General features: G+C 46.5%; 2 long non-coding RNA genes across 3 annotated transcripts in view; one reads left to right on the top strand and one right to left on the bottom strand.

Annotated features, from left to right (window-relative positions):
* The window catches only part of LOC128325769 (uncharacterized), a 58,296-nt gene that overhangs the window by 16,850 nt on the left and 24,787 nt on the right, over positions 1–16,659 (bottom strand). The window lies entirely within an intron of this gene.
* The window catches only part of LOC128325768 (uncharacterized), a 41,254-nt gene that overhangs the window by 5,531 nt on the left and 19,064 nt on the right, over positions 1–16,659 (top strand). The window contains exon 2 of the long non-coding RNA XR_008307619.1: positions 10,585–10,723. This is a non-coding gene — a long non-coding RNA (uncharacterized LOC128325768). The remainder of the gene's footprint in view (positions 1–10,584; positions 10,724–16,659) is intronic.

Raw genomic sequence — 16,659 nt, 5'->3', positions numbered from 1 at the left:
TTTTTCATTCTCTGTTTCAGTTACACTTCAGAACTAAAACAGGTCCCAGACTGTAAAAATTAACCTTCACCAAATAGAATGAACTAAAATTTTAGCTGATCAAGCTACCTATCAAACTAATTAAAGTTTTCAGCTCTAGAGAAACATTTGTTTCCCCCCTTAAAATACTTGGATGAAACTTGATGTATTATTTAAATTAAATTAAATTAAATTTTATACTTCCCAGCCTATCAGGTGCTTCAGAAGGTTACAATGGGGCTGGGGGGTGGGGAATCACTGTAGTCTATACAGATGCTGCTCTACATACTATATATAGTAGAACACCAAGCTTTACTATAGTGTTCACGGAAAAGCCATAGTCAGTAATAAAATACATACCTTGTATGCAAAAGTCCCAGGTTTTATCTCTGGCATGTCCAGTTAAAATAATATTAGACAGCAGGGCTGTGAAAAACCTCTGCTTTGGCCCTGGAGAGTCACTGTAGAATAGTCAGTATTGGCTAAGACAGACCAATGATATGTGCACTAAACAGTAGGGGTGTGCAATTCGGATTTTCGGTGTTTCGGTTCGGACCCAAACCGAAACACCCCTGTTCTGTTCTGTGCCTGAATTTTGCCCACCCGAATCACCCCCGATTCAGTTCGGAGCCGAATTAATCTGAATCCAAATCCAAATCGATTTGGATTAGAAAAACAGGTCCTGGGGCCAAAAGAGTGGGGTGGGGTGGTAGTGCCCAATGGGTGGAGGCTACCACCCAAATTTCAGGGGGATTGGGCAAAGGGCTGATTTTGGGGAAAATTTTGAAGTTTTAGTATCTTTGGGGCAGATTGGGGGCAGAAAGTGGGATCTGGGCCAGAAGAGTGGGGTGGGGTGGTAGTGCCTAATGGGTGGAGGCTACCACCCCAATTCCAGAGTGATTGGGCAGAGGGCTGATTTTTGGTGATTTTCTGAAGTTACGCGTTTTTAAGGTTTTCCCCCACTAGGTAGAATGGAGGGTGTATCGCTTCACGTCGGGGGGAAAGGGGTGGCCTAGAGTGGTGTGGGGTTGGTGGTAGTGCCGGGTAGGGGCAAGGAAAAAACCTGAATTTTTTCAAAGGATTTGGGCAGAGGGCTGATTTTTGGTGAATTGTTGAAGTTCACATGTCTTTAAGGTTTAGATTCTATGATAGCAGATGAGAGTGGATTCATGGTGTGTCATTGAAAATCTCATTTGCTATCACAGAATCCACACTCAGAACACCTCAGAAGCAACAAAACTCCAACAAATGAAATCACCAAAAATCAGCCCTCTGCCTAAATCCTTTGAAAAAATTCAGGTAGCTTTCTTGCCCCTACCCCGCACCACCACCAACCCCACCCCACTCTAGGCCACCCCTTTCCCCCTGACGTGAAGCGATTATACCTAAAGGGGGGAAACCTTAAAAACGCTTAAACTTCAGAAATTCACCAAAAATCAGCCCTCTGCCCTATCCCCCTGGAATTTGGGTGGTAGCCTCTACCCATTGGGCACTACCACCCCACCCCACTCTTCTGCCCCAGATCCCACTTTCTGCCCCCAATCTGCCCCATAGACACTAAAACTCTCAAAAAATCACCAAAAATGAGCCCTCTGCCCAATCACTCTGTAATTGGGGTGGTAGCCTCCACCCATTGGGCACTACCACCCCACCCCACTCTTTTGGCCCCAGGACCTTTTCAATTAAAGTGAAAGGAAAGCAATTTCTGCATTGAAATCAATGGAGGCAAAAAGGCGGGAAATTCAAAGAGACGTCAAACTGAAAACGGAGGGGGGAGAAGAAGACAAGGCTGGCACTTTTCTGGGGCACAAAATGGAGACCCGAAACACCTGAAAAATTCGGACTCGAAACAGGGGTGATTAGTTTCGGGTCCGAAATTTATCGGAACTCGTCGGGGGTGATTCAGTTCGGCTCCGAATCACCCGAAATTGGTCATTTCGGGCACAGATCATTCGGGCACAGATCACAAAGACAAAGGAAGAATGGTGCATCTTCATTCTGTTCCAAATATAGTAGGCCAAATTGGCCCTTTAAGTAATCATAACATATAAGAACAGCCCTGCTGGATTAGGCTCAAGGTCCATCTAGTCCAGCATCCTGTTTCACACAGTGGCCCACTAGATGTCTTCAAGAAGCCCACAGGCAGGGGGTAAGGGCTTGCCCCCTCTCCTGCCTTTGATCCCCTGCAACTGATATTTAGAACTGAACACAGTTCTCCAAATGTGGCCACACCACAGATTTGTATAAGGTCATTATAAGACTAGCATTCTTATTTTCAACATCCTCCCTAATGATCCCTAGCATGCAATTTTCCTTTTTCACAGCTGCCGTGCATGGAGTTGGCACTTTCAATTAGCTTTCCACCACAACCCCAAGACCCCTATCCTGGTCAGTCACTGACAGCTCAGATCCCATCATCATATATGTGAAGTTGGAGTCTTTTGCCCCAATATGCATCATTTTACACTTGCTTACAACATTGAACTCCATTTGCCATTTTGTCGCCCACTCACCCAGTTTGGAGAGATCTTTTTGGAGTGCCTCACAATCTGCTGTGGATTTCGCTGTTCTGAATAGTTTAGTGTCATCTTCTAGATAATTTATGAACAAGTTAAAGAGCACTGGTCCCAGTAAAGATCTCTGGGGGACCCTACTTCTTACTTCCCTCCACTGTAAAAACTCTCCATTTATTCCTACCCTTTATTTCCTGTCTTCCAATCAGCTACCAATCCACACATGAACCTGTCCCCTTATCCCATGACTGCTAAATTTACACAAGAGCCTTTGGTGGGGAACTTTGTCAAAAGGTTTTTGGAAGTCCAAGTATATTATGTCAACTGGATCACCTTTATCCACATGCCTGTTGACACTCTCAAAGAACTCCAAAAGGTTAGTGAGGCAAGACGCCCTTGCAGAAGCTCTTTCTTTCCGTCCATTCTATCTTTCTTTTCTTCATAGCACAGTAGACACATGGCAGTTAATAAATGTTGGAAGTGAAGGACTATGTGCTGTGTCTTGTCTCAATGACATAGGAGGACAGACCGAGGACAGACTACTGAGTCAGAGGGCTAGAGGGTCAAGACACTGGTCATCCCTTCTCTACTGCTCTGACACTATCCCTTTGGTATGAAGATTACTACTCTTAGGGACTTACTTACTTCCAGCCACTTCCTTCCTCTCCCCTTCTCTTCCCTTCCTTCTCCCTTGCAACATGCAAGCTCCTCTCTCCCTGCGCCATGTGTGCAGAGATGCAGAATCCATCTGCATCCAGCTAGATAGATAGATTAGAGATTGTATCTCCTAACCTTCCTATCTAGAATGCAGTTCTCTAATAAATACTACTTATATTGATTTGAAATGATGAACTGGCTCCAAGTTACTTTACTCTCAGCATACACACATGCCTAACTAAATTCCTCTGTGTTGTGCCTCTGTGCACTCTGCTATAATGAAAAAGGGTTTCTCTTACCAGAGAGAATTCCAAACAATAAATTCAATATATTCAACCCATCAATGACTCGGAAATTGGCAATAGCACAGTGAGAAATTTCCCTCATTTAGTAAAATTCTTTTGGCTTCCCTCATTGTTCTTCTGATGTTTTCTTCAAGAAGAAACCACAAAATACTGTGAGCATCACTTTAGGTTCAGACATTACATTTTGGTGGTAGCTCTAATTAGCAGCACAGTTTTGCTTTCCTTTCCTCAGTTAGTCAGAACTTTTATTAGGTTTTCTTAATGCCACTTTTGCAGTTTGAGGAAGTTGCTTCAGGTGGTAGGGGGAAAGGAATGAAATTGTTGGCACAAGCAAACTATACAATATTCTGTGAATCTTTTTATTATCAGTCTAACAACAGGTGGAAATGTTCAGTCCTCCAGTAAAGGCCATTTAACCCATCAAATATCATTCTCTTTTCAGTGCTAAAATCCCTTTGGATACTACCTGCCTCACACAAAATTAGGACTAACACTTTGCTTCTGAACCTTGGCCAGAGGTCCATTCTGCAATTTTTATTTTTCAGTTATAAAACAAGTCAGAACAGAATGATCTGGCCATGCCAATGGTGTCATTTTGAAAGTCTCCATAATCAGAGCACATCTTGATAGACCAATGTAAGACAGCATCTCCAATGTATATGCCACCATGTGTTTAGAATTTGATATTATATAGATCTAGCAAAATGACAATCATAGTTGCCAGAATGGGCATGTGGGTTTAGACAGAGGGTTTGTATATTACAAGAACCCTTGCTCATACATATGTGGGATGTATGAGCAAGGGGGGTTAATGTGGGGTCCCTGTCAGTGTTTGCCAAAGCGTTTGAGTGTATTTAGATATGATATTGTATATGCATACAATGCTGGTATGTGTCTGTACATACGTACAGGTTTTTGTGTTATGAGTATACATGCATATATTTAAAAAGTGAACCTGGGTAGAGGCCTGCATTGAACATAATGTGTGAATAGGGCAGCAGTATCAGGAGTGCAGTGCAAGCTTTGCCTTTGCTGCAATAGTGGCTGACTTTCAGACTTGCACTGGATGTGCAACAATGCTGACAACCAAACTATTGATGAGTCATTGCACAGAGGACGGGCAATTTTCACCAATCTTTCCTTCTCTTTGAAGTCAACTGTGCCTCCTGAAAATATGTCCCTGAAGGTTGCACAGCCCTCAGAGACATTTTTAGGGGGCACTGTGGAATCACAAAATGGTACAAATATAATCTGGATGTCAGCACTGTTGCATCAACACAGTGCTTGTTTGGATCATCAGCCAGTGTCTCCAAGAGCTGCACTACTTTCCCCAATAGGATTAAATGACAACCATTCATGTTTATAGGGGTGGTGGAGGAATAAAAGGGGATGCATTATGGGAAATAACTTGGTTGGGGCTGTCCCTGGTGACACTGAGAATAACATCTGCTTCTATATGAATAGCGGGTTTCAGGATTCTGTTTTTCTGCCACTCCAGAGGATGTCAGAATGTTCGGAACTGGGCTGGACAGTAGGATCTATGGATGGATAATGTATAGATGGATGACTGTATAAATAATCAGTTCCTAAACTAATATATTTTTGTCATACACCAGCATCATGTTTCTACATGATTAAGAAATAGAACAGGAGGAAGGGAGGATGTATATATGAAGAGGTAAGTCTATGCAGACAGGAGAGGCCTTGGTTATCAGTGAATACCACTGAATTCTGTAGGACAGCAAACTGGTTTCACTTAGCCATGCTGTTGGGAATGGGAGGGGGACAGCCTGATGATCTACAAGAAACAAAGATCACCAGGAGAAAGGAGTAGGTGCAGCTTCCAGTCTCACTGATGCTCATGGGAATACACTTTTACTTTATCTATTAACTGGGCCGGGCGCAGAGCATCTGCACCACAGGCCCGCCACCTCCTCCTGCTCGCCAACTCCTGGCAGCGGCCGCCTCCTCCCACCGGCTGGGCAGGGCTGCCATCTCCTGCTCTCAACAGCTGGGCCAGGCTGCCACCACCTCCTGTTTCCAGCAACGGCTGCTGCTGCCTCCTGCTCTTGGTGGCCGGGCCGGCCCACCACCGCCTCCTGCTCCCGGCAGCCACCATCCCCATTTTCTCTCCTGTCCCTGTCGCTAGTCCGGCAGCTGCTCGTGAACTCTTGTAAGAGCTGCCATGCATCAGATTAGTGACGGGTACGTTTAAGAGAAGTAAACATATAGATAATTGCAAATAGCTGTCATTTTAGCCTATGGCAAAAAAAGAGAAAAAGATGCTGCAGTTGGGGCTGCCTCCATGGTTATGGATGCCTCCATCTGGAAGGACCCCATGGAGGAGAGCACATAGATACACAACATGCACAGGGGATCTCCCTCTACCCTTACTAATACTATCAGGCAATAGGAGACCTGTACTTTCCTCTTCCAAACATTGCTATGTGGTTTGATGTGACATTTGCTTTCCCACTTTCTATTTTTCTTTTTTTACACTTCTGTATAAGATTGGGTTCAGTTGAGCGGCACGGCTCTTTGTACATAGTGCTGTTGCCACACTGGTCCCAGATGATGAGAGATTCAAAGGGCTTAATGCCTCAAGCATTGTTCTCACACAAGCATCATTTGTTTCAGTCTGGCTTGTGTGGGTGTAACACTTGGTAGATTGCACTCCGAGTAGCCCAACAGATACTTTAACTTTTTCCCTTCTGCTTCTATAACTCTACAAACAAATAAAAAATATCTTGCTGGGCATTCCCACCCCCACCCCCACTGCAGCAGAGTGAAAAAGCATTATAAGAAGGAGCAGTAATTTCCAATAGATTAGATACCAAGCAAGGTCATTCTTATGACCTTACAGCAGGGTGGGGAGGGTGTGTGTGTGGTGGGGGAGGCAAGATCGATCTTACCTTCCCCTCAGACAATTTTTGTATTGCTGTGAGAAACGTGACTCCACGCCCACACAAGCCATGCTATTCCTGGCAGCATGGTGTTCTGGAGAACAGGGGAATGCAGCCCAGCCTCCAGATATCCCTAAATGCACTGTGCAAGGCGTGCAGTGCATTGAGGGATTCCCCCTCAGCCTGCAGCCCGAGCAGACACATGACCAGGGACCTGGGTAGTGTTGAAAGTGAAGGACTCTGCGCTGACTCATGCCTCAGTGACAGAGGGGGACAGATCAGTGAGTCAGAGGGCTAGAGGGGTCAAGACATTGGTCATTCCTCCTCTCTACTGCTCTCCCTTTGATATGTAGATTGCTACTCTCAGGGACTTCCTGCCTGCCTGCCTGCCTGCCTTCCTTCCTCTCTTCTCCCTAACCCAGACGCTTGCCTCTCTCTGCACCATGTGTGCACAGAGATGCAGACAGCGTCTGTCTGCATCCAGCTAGCTAGCTAGATTAGAGATACTATCTCTCCACTTTCCTATCTAGAATGGAGTTCTCCAATAAAGACTCCTTATATTGAATTGAAACTATGAACTGGCTCCAAATTTCTTTTGCTCTTAACAGACATGCATGCCTGGGCAGACTCTGCTGTGTTTTGTCTCTGTGCAGTCTGCTGTAATAGAAGGGTATCTCTTATCAGAGAGAATTCCCGACAGGGAGAAGGGTGCACTCATGCCTATATGCCCAGGTGAGAGAGTCTCTGGAGCAGTGGCTTGCTGTAGTTTGGGGGGCCTTAGGCTGGGTGGTCCCTGGGGCAGGGCCTGCAGTTTCGGCCATCTCATTGGGCCTTATATTGGGGTCTTTGGGGGCTTGCTTGGTGGAGGATGGCTCAGGTCAGGCCATTCATTTTTGGCCTTTGGGCGTGTGGTGGGGCATGCATTGTTCACTTGTTTCTGTGTTTTCCTGAAGAGCTTGTTGTTGTTTTTCTGTTTGAAGGTCCTAGTAGGGATGCTTGCTTTGGGTAAGGGGGCATCTTTAGTGGCTAATGGCACCTAAGAAGGCTAAGGGGAAGACTGGGGGAAGTCCATACACCCCCCACAGGAGGCCTGCTTCTCCATTGTCCTCGTCAGAAGATGAGGAGCCTGATATGGCATCCATTAAGGCCCTGAACCACACACCATCAGGGGGAAGGATAAGGCGGGGCAATCAGGTGCCCCAAAGACACTAAAACTTTAAAAATTCCCCCAAAATAAGCCCTTTGCCCAATTCCCCTGAAATTTGGGTGGTGGCCTCCAACCATTAAGCACTACCACCCCACCCCACTATTTTGCCCCTGGGTCCCAAAATTCAGGCTGACATCACTTCAGACCTTTTTGCATTCAAATCAATGGATGCAAAAAGGCGGGAAATTCAAAGAGATGTCATCCTGAATCACCCGAATTTTTTGGACCCGAAATTCGGGTGATTCGGCTCGGCCCCAAAAAATATCGGGGGACATCGGGGGTGATTCGGTTCGGACCCGAATCACCCGAAATTGCTCGTTTTGGGCACACATCGTTCTGTGCCCAAAATTTTTTGCACGTCCCTAATGCCTTGTTAGCCAAATGCAACATCGAATCTGCCTTCTGCCTGCTACCGGTGCATCCTGCAGATTTTGACCTTCTGGGTTTTTCTTTTCAAGATCAGTACTACATCAATTGGGCCCTGCCAATGGGCTGTTCTGTGTCTTGCTCTGCATTTGAGATGTTTAGCTCTATGCTGGAATGGGCGGTTAATCACAGGGTGGGGCTTAATTTCTCCATACACTTTTTAGATGACTTTATTTTTGTGGGGGGGGGGGTACCAGTCAGTGCACACACTTGTTGGATTCCTTTATTGGGTTATGTTCAGAGTTAGTGGTTCCCCTAGCCCATGCAAAGAATGAGGGCCGCATTTCCAGGCTGAGCTTCCTGGGCATTGAGCTGGACACTCAGGTGATCTAGGGTCCCTGAGGAGAAGCTGGCAGTTTTGAGGGCCCTTTTGGCTGAATGTTTGCATGTTAGGAAGATTACCCCGAGACAACTGAAGAAACTGGTGGCCCATCTTAATTTTTCATGTTGGGTTGTGGCACTTGGGCATACCTTTTTTTGCGGTGCCTCATGGGTGTGATGAAAGGAGTTAGAGAACTGCACTTTCGCATTATGTCTCACATGCAGGCAGACATGGACCTCTGGGTGGTCCTTTTGGACTCCTATAATGGGGTGTAGTTCTGGAGGGATATTCTGCTTTTGGAGGCTGACCTGCAAGTGCAACTGATACTGCAGGTGGCCTGTACTTTGGGGTCTTTTTTAGGGAGCGGTGGTGCACTCTGAGATGGCCTGAGCAGTGGGTGGTCACGAGTAACTAGGGATTTAACCTTCTTGAAGTTCTTCCCTATAGTAGTGGCAGTACACATATGGGCTGACCAGTTTCTAAACTCCAAAATCCCCCAGGGTCATATGCTTGGTAAGGGCCTTTGTGCTGGCCTGTTTGAGGTACAATGTACTTTTCAGTGCGCACTATGTTCCGGAGGTGTGCAGAACGGCCTGGCAGACATCGTATCTCATTTTCAGGAGCATCATTTTCGCCAGCTGGCACCTGAAGCAGTGCAGCATCCAGACATGATACTTGAATGGTTGTGGAGCCTTGGCACATAGAAGTGCACAGAGCGATTTCATCTACCTTAGCTCCAAGCCCAAGGGATGCCTACGATAGGAAGTTCAGGGTCTTCCAGGAGTTTAGGGCACAGGTAGGAATTGGCCAAGTGTGGCCTGTGCCACCAGAGCACTTCATGTGTTATTTAGTTCATCTGAGAGCGCAGGGCTTAACATCAGGGACATTGTACAGCCATATGGCTGCTCTCTCATTCATACCTAAGGCCCAGGGGCTACCTTATTTCAAGGGGGACTTCAGGATTTGATGTATGTTGGAAGGGTGGTCCCCTTCCAACATGGATGTATGTTGGAAGGGTGGAAGGGAAACACCAGCTAAACCCGATAAACATAGGCCCCTTTCCCCTGAAACAGTGCAGGTGGCAAATTGGCATTTTGACAGCATTTGACAGCATCTTATATTTGCCTTATCAGATGGCGCTGTTCCAGGTGGACACATTGGTGGCCTTCTTTGGGGCCTTTAGCGCTAGTGAGCTGTTTCCCAAAGGGAAAGCAGGACCCTCCAACAGGGTGTTATAGGGGAGAGACCTAGGTTTTTAGTCAGGTTCTGTTAAGTTGCTATTGCATTTTTCCAAAACTGATCAGAGGGGCCGGGGGCACACAGTTTTGTTGCATCGTGCAGACAAGCCACTTCTCTGCCCAGTTGGGGCTCTCAAGCAATATGTGGCCCTGTGGGGGTCAAGGGAGGGGTGCCTCTTCATGCATGCAGATGGGAGGCCTCTGTTTCAGTTTCACTTTGGGGCCATGGTTCATAGGGCCCTGGCGGCAGCTGCGGTCTCTACTGTGCATTTGTTCTTGCATTCTTTTTGCATTGGTGCAGCCTCTGTGGCTTAGGTGGTACAGCCTCTGTGGTTTAGGTTTCCTGGCACTGCCATTGGGGTGTGCCCAAAGCTGCCTGGTCTGGTCTGGTTCGAGTTTGAACTGGACCCGAACCGGACTGGACCAGTTTGGTTTTGTCCCCCATCAAACTCCACCCCCCCCGGTTTGGTTTAGTTCAAAGGGGTTTCATCAAACTCTCTCTCTCTCTCTTCACATATATGCTTTTTTAAATGTACCCCCTCCGTGTGGCTTCTCCAAGCTGGAAGTGGGGTCCGTCGAGGTTCCCCCTGCCCCCCGTTGGCCTTCCTTTATGCAAAAATTGCCCAGTTCAGGCAGTCTTCAGCCCTTTCCGGGCCTATTTCTCAGCGTGGTGGCCATTTTTGAGGTTACTATGCATGCACAGTGGGACCCTGCATGGCCTAGGTCATAACCTGTCAAGCCATTGAAAAAATGGCTTGATGAACCCCTGAACCAGTGGGGGTGTTTGATCCAGGGTTGAGCTGAACCAGTGGTGGTTCAGCTAGACCCCGAACCTTCAAACTGAACTAGTTCGATATTGAACTGGTTTGGATTTGAACCTGTTTGCACACCCCTAGCTGCCATTCAGCAGATTGGCTGATGGTGTCCAGGCATATACAAGCGCTATGTGTGTTAAGATTTTGAGTACTGTTACCAGTGTCATCTTCTCCTTGCAGGCGCAGCGAATCTGGCTGAGCGAGCCCAAGTCCTCATCTTCCATGGTGTTCTGGTCCCACAAGATGACATGTGAGGGTGAGCTTGGAACACAGCTGGGACTAGGAAGGTGGACTTCAATCTCATGGATCAGCTGAAGGGGTATGGTTTTGCGCTATTTTTGCCCGTACTTCAGGAATATTTGGAGGTTCACCATCCATTTGATATTTTGCTGCTTCACTTGAGGGAGAATGACTTAGTTACTCTGTCAGGGCTGTCCGTCCCTCATTCGCAGGGCCTGGGAGGACATACGATTGGTCCAGAGGTGGTTCCCTGGCTTGGTGATGTGGCTTGTGATGTGATCCAAACTGCTTCAGTGCACGGTTTTGAGTGGGGGGTGGCAAGGCCAAGGAGGATTGATATAACTCGCAGGGAAGTTAATGTTGCCCTAACCCAGTTTGCTGTGTCCCTGGGGGCGGGGGAGGGTGTTTGGAATATCCAGACATTGTTTTTTTGTCTGCAGAGTTGCATGGGGTGATGGGGTCCACTTGTTGCCATTAGGTGCAAGGATTTTCTTAGAAGATCTGAGGAGGGGATTGGATGCTGCACTGCATAGTTGGGGGCCTGTGGGGGGGATTAAGCTAGGCTAACCCCCACTGTGGAACTGTGTGGTAGGGAGTAACCGCTGAACTTCATTGAGCACCTTCAGGTAAGTGTTTGGCTGTTGGACGGGCATGTCTGTTCTCTAGACACTTGGCGGCTCAGAGAATTTTGTCCTTGCATGCTCTGCTCTGTCGGGCGACACCCTTTGGAAAGCCTGGCAACTTCTGGGGGGTGCTGCTGAAGGCAAGGACCTTGCCTTAGGTTGGCTAAGAAGGGCAGCCCCTGCTTTAGAGCAATGGGGGCTGTCTGGAGCCCAGGTGCATTGCCAGTATTTATTAGGCAAGGCACGCCCTGATTGGGCCTGTCTTTAGTCACCACACAGTGTGGGGTGGAGCGCCAATCCCATCTACCATCTGCCTCTGATTTGAATAGATTAATACAATTATGGCCTTTCATTACCATGCACTAGTGTCTCATGCCTTACTGAGGTGTGGTAGCAATCATATTTTCCAACACACTAGAAACAAAACTCAGGCATATGTTCATTGCAGCAGATTTTCGTTGCTCAAAATTCCAGTTGATTTGAACTGTCTAACTGTTTCTGTGTGTCGGATTCTGTGAATGCAGAACATATAGCCACAGGCAAGTCCATGTCTGGGGACTTGTACCTGGGGACAACACTGAACCACAAAGAAGCAACTGTGTACAAGAGCAAAGCCCAAATTTGTGTACGTGGTACTTGAAGATAGACGTCTACTGACAATAGTGTCTAATTCTTTTTCACAGGGGGCAAAAAACCCAAAATATGTTTCCTATGTTCCATCTGCTTGGAAAGCAAACCAGAAAAGAGAAAGAACAGTATCTGAACAGACTGCATTGTATTCTAGAATCTAAACTCTTCACAATGGAGTGTACAACATACCTAGGGATTCTAGCCTGGTTATCTTGAACCACATGCACAATGCAACAAGAACAAAAGTTTCACAGTAGTTTTTGGTCTTCTCACAATCCATCTTCCTCGGTTTCCAATGGGCAAATTTCATTATTTGATATTGAGAGTAATGGCAAGAAAGCACCACAAGGTCTTTAGTTACAAGGCATGGTTATTTTTTCTCCCAGTTATACTCCAGGAAAAGGATGCAATGTAATGATGTGGTTTTCTGTCCTGGTGCATTCTAGGGTTTAAAGAGACGGTTCTTTCTTTAAAGTAAGCCCTGCCCCCTCACATCCCGATACATAGAGATAATAACAATTATTGGCTCAATCTGATTATAACCACCATCTGCACAGTGTGAGAATGGCCAGGACTGGGATCAGGATTGCAAGTGGGCTAATAATTCAGCCCATGAACAGCTCTTGGAAAACAGAAGTGAGACTGAGGTAAGAAGTTGTTCTCTCTCCACAGTGAAAAGCTGTATTCTAGGGATACCTTCTATTGACGTCTCCTAAATTACCTCACAAACATGGCAACAGCAGAGAAGCAGCAGCAGCAACAAATTAAACAAATGTAAATACAGAGGATTAATTTCATATATCTATTTTGCATAATATATAAATGATGCTTCCTAGATTTAGCAGCCCTTGATTATGCAAAAGTAGACTTAACATAAAGTAAAAAGTGAAACATTTCATCATTCAATTTATTGCTCTTCCCCGCCACACACTAGGGGTGTGCATGGACTGGGCCAGTTCTGTCCCTTGAACCCACCCCCCACCCCCGGTTCAGTCCAGTCCGGGGGGGGAGGGTTGCGAACATTTTTTAAAAAATTAACACCCCATTCAGGGGAGGGAGGCGGGGGGAGCCCCACAGAGCTTCCCCTCCCCCCGCCGGCCCCCCTTAATGCCCATGTTTGGCTGGCTCTTTGGCCCGTTCAGGCCATTTTGGAGGATGCCACACCTGCACAATTGGCCTCTACGTGACTGTATGAATTGCCCAGGTGTGGCGGCCTCCAAAATGGCTGCCATGATGGAGGGGGGAGGCCTATATGGGCTGAAGAGCCAGCCAAACAATATGGGCATGAAGGGAAGCCAGCGGGGGGGAGGGGTAAGTAATTTTTTTAAAATTATATATACATTTTTTAAAGTCCATGAACCTCCCGAACAGTCGGAGGGTGTTTGGTCCAAGGTTGGACCGAACAGGGGATGGTGCAGTTCAACCCCAACGTCAAACCTGTTTGCACATACCTACTGCACACACACACAACATTTATAGCTTTTCTCTGAAATATAGGATCTTGCTCACAAGGGATTCTGGTAGTTAATGTATACTTCTAGTTGCTGCCAAATTTAAGGTTGAAGTTTAATTGTGAATTTGGAAGTTCTTGGAAATTCTTGGAATTTGGAAGACAAAATATTAATAGAAGTTTTGGGGAAACTAATAGTGTTTTGATTAAAAACACTATGTTGTATGCAACATGTTGTATGCAACATCAACACTATGTTGATGTTGTATGCAAAATAGGCATGGCCCAATCTCCAGAGGGCCTGTGGTGGCTGGGAATTAACTTTGGAGGACTTGCATGGGCCCTCTAGTGATTGGGCCATGCCCACGTGCATGTGACATCACACAAGGGGCATAACTGATATGCATGGCGTGCACACTAAGGGGCTGCCGGGGATGGGGCAGAACACAGTGCTCTTATTACCTGGCTCTGCCTCTGGGCATGGCAACCAAGTACTATGCCAACTGCTCAATTGCCGCCTCACATGCACAGAGGTCTGCTGAGTGGTGGGGGCATAATACCTCCACCCCTGTGGCTGGGGATGATGGAATTTGTAGTCCAACAACTACTGGAGGGCTGAAGTTGTGCAGCCATTGAGTAGAGTGATGAGCTATCTCAGGGCAAGTGCTAGGGGTTCTGGCACCCACCCCCACAACCTATAAATCAGTGCCTCCCACCCTCATCAGTATTAGTGGCCGGCTATACTGCCCCCTATCCACCTAATGGTGCAATGGGGAAGTAGGGGTGTGCACGGAACCGGCTGGCCTGGTTCCATTTGATTCCGAACCTGACTGGGCCAGTTTGGTCCAGCACCCCTTCAACCCCCCTGAGTCCGGTTTGGTCCGGAGGGAGTTCGCACATTTTTTAAAAAATAAAATAAAATAAATGTTATTACCTTCTGCTCCTTCGGGGGGGCTTCCTATAGGCCACCGGGGGGGTCCACGAATGGTCCCCTACCCCTCCACCAGCCTCTAAAATCACCACTGCATCCTGCCGCATTGTGGGGTTTTTGCCCATTTGGGCCTCCATATATAGGCGTGGTGGCCATTTTGGACGCTGCCGCACATGCACAAATAGCCTCTGAAAGGCCTGGCATGGCCCAGGGCCTCACAGAAACCATTTACGCATGTGCGGCAGCCATTTTTTTTAAAAAAATGGCAACCGCGCATGTGCAAATGGTCTCATACTACGCAGGAGAAGGCAATGGTCAGCTGCTCCTGTATTCTACCAAGAAAACCATATGGCTCTTTGGTCGCCAGGAGTTGATGCCGACTCGACGGCAAAACCTTTCCATTCCATATTGCCCCCTTCTCCAAACTCCTTTATGAACTCTATTTGTTCACATGATGCTACTATTTTTCCTTTGATATAATATAATATAATATAATATAATATAATATAATATAATATAATATAATATAATAATATTGAATAATATAACTCAATGAAGAATTTAATTCTTCATCAGATTTTCAGGCAGCTTGTCATTTAGTGAGATTAATATGTTATTGAGATGTGGCCAACCCAAGTCCAGACTTTCCCATTGGATCAGTGTTTCCCAAACTAAGAAATCATGTCCCCTTTCTAAATTCATTAGATCTTCTGAACACTTACTTTGTGACAATCCCAACACCCCTGTTACTGCTGTATCCCACTGCCTAAGTGGCTCTTAGCTTGCAGTTTAGAAAAGAAAAGCTTGCATTGTGAAGTCTGCACACGCCCAGGAGCCATGCAGCCTGGTCTCAGCTAACAATTAAGCTAAACTAACACCAAAGCAACATGGAAAAAGCAACTTCCAGAGTCCATCTCCTCACCTAACTCTTTCCTTTAGCTGACTGGTTTGTTTATAGGGAATGATTTGCAAATTTTATATCTGGTGATGGAAAGAGGGAAAGCTAGCTAGAGGTTACAATCTTCCTCTTGGAGATAGGCAAACCAATTAAAAGCTTAATGATTCTCCCTCAAGGTAGCACTTTCAAAACAATAGGAGCAGGATTCCTAAGAGAAAAGTGAGAGACAAGAACACCACAAAAGGAACACTAAGGCCCAAACTGGCTTTTGGAATTGAAGTAAGTAAGTTATGATATGAAACTGGAATTAAATTAAATTTGTTAATTAAATTAACAAATAATTAATTACCAATTATTTAATATATTAAATAATTTGAAGACGGAACCCCCTAGTTCAAACCCTACCCAATAGCCACCGCCACCCCCGCCTTCAGAACTACCACAATTATTAAAAGTATATGAAAGAACCAGAGCTTTGGAAGGGGAAAGGGTTGGAAGCTCACCTTGCCTCTCTCACTTGGGATGTCTTCAAGTGGTGGTGCCTCCTCAAAGTGGAGGAGGAGGGAGCTCAACTTCTTCACATTTGCTTTGCTGACCAACCCCCTGATTTGGTGAAAGCAACTCCCACCTCCTCCTCCATTTCTTCTCCTTACCTCCTCCTCCTTCACTACGCCACAAGGGAGAGAGAGAAGGAGAGGGAGAGAGTTCCTAATTGCTATGGAGATGGGGATTCTTTGTGCTTGCTGCTGCTGTGGAACAGCCCTCCTCCTTAGTGTGGCTCTTTTCAGTTCCAGCTTTTCAGCCGGCAGGAAGCTGGTAACAGGGAAAAGGGAGGAGAAGGCATAACCTCCCTAAATGCCTGCCTGGAGGCAGTGGATGGTGATGGGCTGGATAAGAGGTAACAGGCTGAGGCTGAATCCAGATAAAACAGAGGTACTTATTTTGTGGTGTTGGAACTTGGGAGATTATTTTGATATGCCAGTTCTGGATGGGGTCACACTTCCCCAGAAGGAACAGGTATGCAGTCTGAGGGTGCTTCTGGACACAGAACTCTCCTTGGTGTCCCAGGATGAGGCAGTGGCCAGAAGTGCCTTTTATCAGCTTCAGCTGATATGCCAGCTGCGTCCATTTCTTGAGGTAAATGACCTCAGAACCGTAGTACATCTGCTGGTCACCTCCAGACTTGACTACTGCAATGTGCTCTATGTGGGGCTGCCTTTGTACGTAGTCTGCAAACTGCAGTTAGTCCAGAATTTGGCAGCCAGGTTGGTCTCTGGGTCACCTCAGAGAGACCATATCACTCCTATCTTAAAAGATCTACACTGGCTGCTGATCCGTTTCAGGGCAAAGTACAAAGTTTTGGTTATAACCTATAAAGCCCTAAACAGCTTGGGCCCTGGGTATTTAAGAGAACATCTTCTTTGCTATGAACTGCACCGTTCATTGAGATCATCTGGAGAGGTTCATCTGCAGTTGCCACTGG

This window comes from Hemicordylus capensis, chromosome 5 (assembly GCF_027244095.1).
Source record: "Hemicordylus capensis ecotype Gifberg chromosome 5, rHemCap1.1.pri, whole genome shotgun sequence".
Classification (NCBI taxonomy): Eukaryota; Metazoa; Chordata; class Lepidosauria; order Squamata; family Cordylidae; genus Hemicordylus; species Hemicordylus capensis.
The sequence above is the reverse complement of the archived record's forward strand: the minus strand, read 5'-3'. Positions and strand labels throughout refer to the sequence as shown.